The sequence below is a fragment of the Lipophrys pholis genome, assembly GCF_963383615.2.
Source record: "Lipophrys pholis genome assembly, chromosome: 15".
Lineage (NCBI taxonomy): Eukaryota > Metazoa > Chordata > Actinopteri > Blenniiformes > Blenniidae > Lipophrys > Lipophrys pholis.
The window spans coordinates 18,076,345-18,082,344 of record NC_137642.1 but is presented as its reverse complement, the minus strand read 5'-3'; positions in this window follow the sequence as shown (position 1 = coordinate 18,082,344).

The window sequence follows — 6,000 nt, the reverse complement described above, 5'->3', positions numbered from 1 at the left end:
TTTGTAATTTATATCAGATAGTGTGAGCACAGATAACCCTGAAACGACTGAATGGAATTAACAGGATGAGGTCAAATGGCTACTATTGTTCCTGTTCTCACTTTTTGAGCTGCACTTCGAGAAAGCAAACATTTCGAGAAGCACCAGTCCATGCAAACACTGAAAACACAACTTTTACAACGGTCACAATCAATAGTTTTTCTGCACGTGTGCTGGTACATCAACCATGGACAGTCCAGAGACTTTGTGCTGCTCACTCTTATTATTTTCTCATTTTGACAGCTGTTCTCCATTAAAGTGTGTGACATTTACTACACCAGCAGCATGAAGACAGTTTAATGGAGTTTCAATATTTACACCATTCCTCTGCGTGTTTGATTGTTTTACAGAATTAAAGAACAGACTGACGGTCTGGCATGCAAATTACAGTGTTTTCAGTGTTTCTGGTGTTTCTATGTGTTTGGAGATCTATTTCAGAAGTTCTAAATGTGAAAGTGGCCATATCCAGTCAATCGTTGTTACGTAAAGAGCCTGAACTAAAGAACTTAGCAAACATTTCACCACGGGATGATGTATTGAGTCACGGGAGTCTCTCTCCACAGTGACACAAACGTCCTCTGGATGGAGGTGATTTATGCTTTTTACGCTTTTGTTGTTACCGTGAGGGTTATAATATAACATTATTATCTTTTATAAGAAAAACATAGCTGAACTTTTCCTAAAGCAAACATCACAATATAGGGAACAAATCCATCCATCTTCTATACTGAGCTTTGTCCAGCTTAGCGTTGCATAGAGCCGGAGCCGATCCCAGCTGACGGTCACCGAAAGTGAGAGTACACCCCGGACAAGTCGCCGGATCACTTATTGGCGCGCTCACATCATCAGATACATTTAACATTACCAATTACCTAAAGTCTGAGTATTTGTAGAACACATAAACAATCACGTGAAGAACAAACAAACTACATAAAAAGTTCTTTGCTGAGAGTTTAACCAACATTTCCTGCTCTAAGAAGTGTGTGCTAAGTGAAGACATAGGATTGGACTGAGAGTTTCAGTGACTCAACAACATTACACAGCGCACAGAATACTTATTACATAATCCTACACAATCAGACTTTAGTCTGAACTAATCCTCCCAAACAAGCCAAACAAAGCCAGACACGCAAGAACAAATGTCGCTAAGCTACAAAAACGATAACTTCACGTATAATATTCAGACGTGACAGTGTTTAAAGGCATCTCCATAATCTTTTCAAGTTTTGCTCAGCAGGTACTATTGTGACTTGTCAAAGTACAATTTTGCTCCTCTGGGGGACAAGCTTCTTTTAAACTACTACTTTTACATTCTGCATCCGTTCGTTTCTGTGTCCATTTGTTTATTGTGCAGGCAGTGGCATGGCTGCCTTTTCAAACAGAATAGATCAGCTGAAATATAAAAGTTTTTCTTATTATTTTAGAGTGATTTAAGTATGCACAAAACTGGAACAGAGGTAGTAAAGCATTAAATATTTACCACAGGTTTATTCATTCCAAGAATCTAAGCTGTTGTTTGCTACATTTGCTACACCGCCGCATTGATCTCTGGCTACTATTAAATATATTTTAGTATTGCTACATACCAACCTAAAGAATTTTTTTCGGCATTATTTTGCTTGAATTATTTATACTTATATATTGAGCGTGCACAGAAATCAATACTTTCTTTTACGATTGTTGCAACAATATATACGCAGAAGAAGAAGAAGGCATTTTCCATGCTGCCCTTTACCATTTTTAACCTGAAAAGGTGAGTTTTGTTCCCTCTTTGAATTATAAAGCATACATTAAATAAACTACCTGATCACAGTTTGCCTCCTGTGACTTTATTTCAGCTACAATGCATTCATAAGGAATGCCTCTCTTTGCTGTATCATGTGGGGAATACCAGAAGAAAAAGAAATACAACAATAACATTTGTATATATTACAATAAAAGTGGAATGACAAATAGGATTTTAACAAAAATAAATAAATAAGAAGCCAAAATATGACTCCTAGTCCATCCAAAAATTTAAGTTTCTCTTCTTGTCCATTGTGCATCACATTGTTTCAGTAAGATTCACAGCTGTAACGATCACTGAGCCCCACGCAGACCTGAACAGTCAATTCCAGCCAACGTAACAGTGAAAGCGAGTTGCTTTTATACTAGACAATCTACATCAGCATCACATTCTCACTGTGGGAGTGAAATTGTGAAAACATACCAAATGGAGCAGTAGAAATCTTGCAAGATGGCAACAAACAGGCTGTGGACAAAAAAAATTGTATGAGATATATTTCATGTAGTTTATAATAAGTTGTAAAAAAAAAAAAAAAACATTCAGAAAGTTCTTGCTGCTGCTGTAAAACACAGGAAGTTTTGGAAGTGTCTTAATCTATAGTTTATTACACTGTCATTGTACGGGTTTGGTTCAGCTGAGGTGAAATGTGACTGCATGTGCCCTCCCAAAGGAATTAAGTTTTAAAGCATTACTCTTATAATCCACAATGTTGCTCCAATTGCTGCAAACCTCATTAGTTCCAAATCATGCACACGTGTGTTGGATGTGATTGGAGGGTAAGTGTCTGTGCATCAGTTGGTCCAGGATGTCTATATATTTTCATCCTTTTTTTAAACGTTTGCGGTCCTTCTCCACAGTCGCTGGGGATGCAGAATATCTTTCAAACCAAAGATCACCACATATTTACTGGGTTTGTCAGCACAATAAACAAACATGTGTTAGAGTGGCCTAGAAAGGCCACCATGAACACCACGCTGGTAAATAAACAGCGTTGCCAAGGCATAATGCCTGGATTATGCTATAAATCTGGATTTATAGTGTTATTTATACATCTGCAGTGTATTAAAATGCCACTAAAATTAGCCTTGGTGTTCAGATAAGTATAAATAACCAGGTGGCTTTCAAGCATTTCATACACTGATGCAGGCTTTACAGTGTTTTCCAATTTTAATGCTAAAAATATCAATGGGACGAGGGAGTGTAGGATCAGACCGTCTGTCACAGTCAAGCACGTATGCAAAATTTATGGGCGAACCGATTAGATTTTTTTGTTACAGCAACACATACAGGATTAAAACTGTCGTTCATCTGATAAGAGAGAGAAGCCTTTATTTCCTACTCTTTCCTCTTGCCTCCGAGGACATCGGTTTTCATGTGCTCCAAATGGTTACAATGAATATGTTAGAGGGTTCAAATGAGGAAAATAATCCAGGCCATATACACGCACGCAACGCAGGCTCTGTGCTGTCTGCTCTCTGGATTAAATTGATGAATATGAGTAAACAAACAAACAAACCACAGAGCCAAGATAAGGATTTCCTCACACACACACCCACCCACCCACCCACCCACACACCCACACACACACACACACACACACACACACACACACACACACACACACACACACACACACACACACACACACACACACACACACACACACACACACACACACAGCTTGAGTCTTCTGTTAATGAGCGAACACAAGACGGGCTGCAGATAAAACTGCTCCGATGTCTGGATCCAGTCAGCAGACCCAGTTTCATCTCAGCATCTAAAGACAATGACTTTTTGCTCAAGGGTGACAGAGTGAGGGTAATAATACACAGCACATATCAATCCTACCTGCTCCTGCGCACACTGCTTCATTCTCTGACTGCACGTAATCCTCACACTGAAAACACACCAGAAGACGAGGACGGTGTGACTGAAATATCATCATTTGTACTCTGTGATTACTTCAATAAAACCAGCGCTGAAAACCTAAACAAATAATATACTACACAACACATACTCGTTCACTGACTGACTTCTCAGTTGCATCACAATCCAGGAAGTTGAAGAAAACATGGTTTTGAAGTGTTGCTTTCTAACTTCAAACTTCAAAGAGGATCAGAGTACTAGTTACCTTTCAATGGGCACTGATGATGTAGATTGATCCTCCTCTCAGGTGAATTCATTACGTTTAGTCAGAGGTATGTCTGACTGACCTGCTGCCAATTTGCTCATCTGCTCAGACTAATGTGAGTTGATGTCCCTTGAGTGTTGATGAAACATCTGCTCCTACGGCTCGATAAACACAAAAGTCTTTCAAAGGTGTTTTTCTACCTGTAGCTTGGCTTGAACTGCCATAATACATGTTTTGCAGAGCATACCAGCACAGCTGTGCAGTCTTTCCCAGAAATCTGGTAACTAAACGAGGCGAAGGCACAGTTCAGTACAACCGTAATATTCATCTCCTTGCAAACTGTGTCTGTGGAGATTTCTCAGCTATGAGTGACAAAGTAACTAGGCTGAAAAGAAAGTGTCAGTACTGCAAACAGAGGATGTCTGCATGAATTATCTCTCATGGTAACTGGAATCTCTAAGCTCTCGCTCCGTTGTTTTGGTTTTTTTACATTACTGATCATGTTAACTTTAATCCCTAAAAACTCTAAACTCCTCTATTCCACTATTTTCTTCATCTCGCTCCAAACTCGGCCAATTAGTTGCCGTGTTGAGCGGCGACAACTCGCCTCTCCTCCGTCTGATGGGATTTTCTTGTGCGGCCAACTGTGACCAACAAAAGCAAACTTTATTTCTCACATGGGGTGGAAGCTTGAGCAAAAACCTTCACACACTCCCTGACACGTTTACGTACTCTCTGTTTTTCTTTTCTTTGATATGATGAGAGCCTCCCAAAGATGAGGATTCTCTAAGGGAGGAAAAGTGTCAAATGTGATGCCAAATAAAAACAAATGAAAATTGTTTCTCACGTAGTCCCAAAGACCTTCTGGACTGCACGGCTATATTTTTCTTTCACTCTGATCCATTTTAAATGTGTGCAAACCTGATAATCTGCTCTTCAGGAGCAAGTCTGCTGTTGAGAGGAAGAGCCTGAAAACATGCAGGGTGATGGCTCCAATAGGCACCAGGACCGTGGATGAATGAGGAGGTCATTTTAGAGGATGTAAAGGAATTTAAAGGCAAATACACTATAATATATAACACTTTTCTTTTGTTCATTTTGACTTTAAAACAATAAAATGTATTTTTTTTTTAAATAACTGAAAATAAAGATGTCTCTCCTGGAGAAAACTCCCGCTTCCACCTCTATTCTCCACTCAAGGTTGCCACTATTGTGTTTGTCCCTACTATTGCATATTGACGGAACTGCCCAAAGGTCACTGGCCTAACAGCATCATCTTAAACAAATAATAGCAATGAAAATAAAGAAAAGTCTGTCTTGTTCTTTTTTTATAATTGCACGAGTGTTTTGCTGTGTAAGACACACTATTGCATCAACAGAAACTGAGCCATTCAATTTGTTCATCAATATTAGAGCAACTTACATAAAATCTGACCTTTTTTGTTTCAATTATTGTTGTATCAGCCTCTGTAATCACTTGTAAAGTATTTTACAATAATGATAATGATGATGATGATAATAATCACCATCACAACAACAATAATAATAATAATAATACTCTCTGGTTATGCATGTCAAAGTAAAAGCCTCTGCCATTTACAGTTGGTTTGAAAAAACCTTATCCTCAAACGTTAATCTTCCACATCACTTGTTATAATAATAACAATGATTCTAAAAAGAAACTTCACTCATAATAAGCAATTATGAATTATATTCTGTTGTTCACAAAAGTTTGTCAGAGCTGTTGTATAAATAATTTTTATAGGAAAAACTGAGACTGATAACCAACTACAACAATGTGTGACATTTTTGTACTTTTATTAAAGATGAGCATAAATAATAGACAATGTCTACTTTTAGATTGCTATACTTGTAATTCTCGGACGTGAATCAACAATGACAGTTTGCAGAATCATATTTTATAACAAGTGGCCTTTAGTATCAAGCCAATGCACATCTAATGCAAACATATAAGGTGGTGTGAAAGCGAGTTTTACCCACACAGTCTCCCCTCCTGCCTTCTATCATCAGCACTGTAACTAGG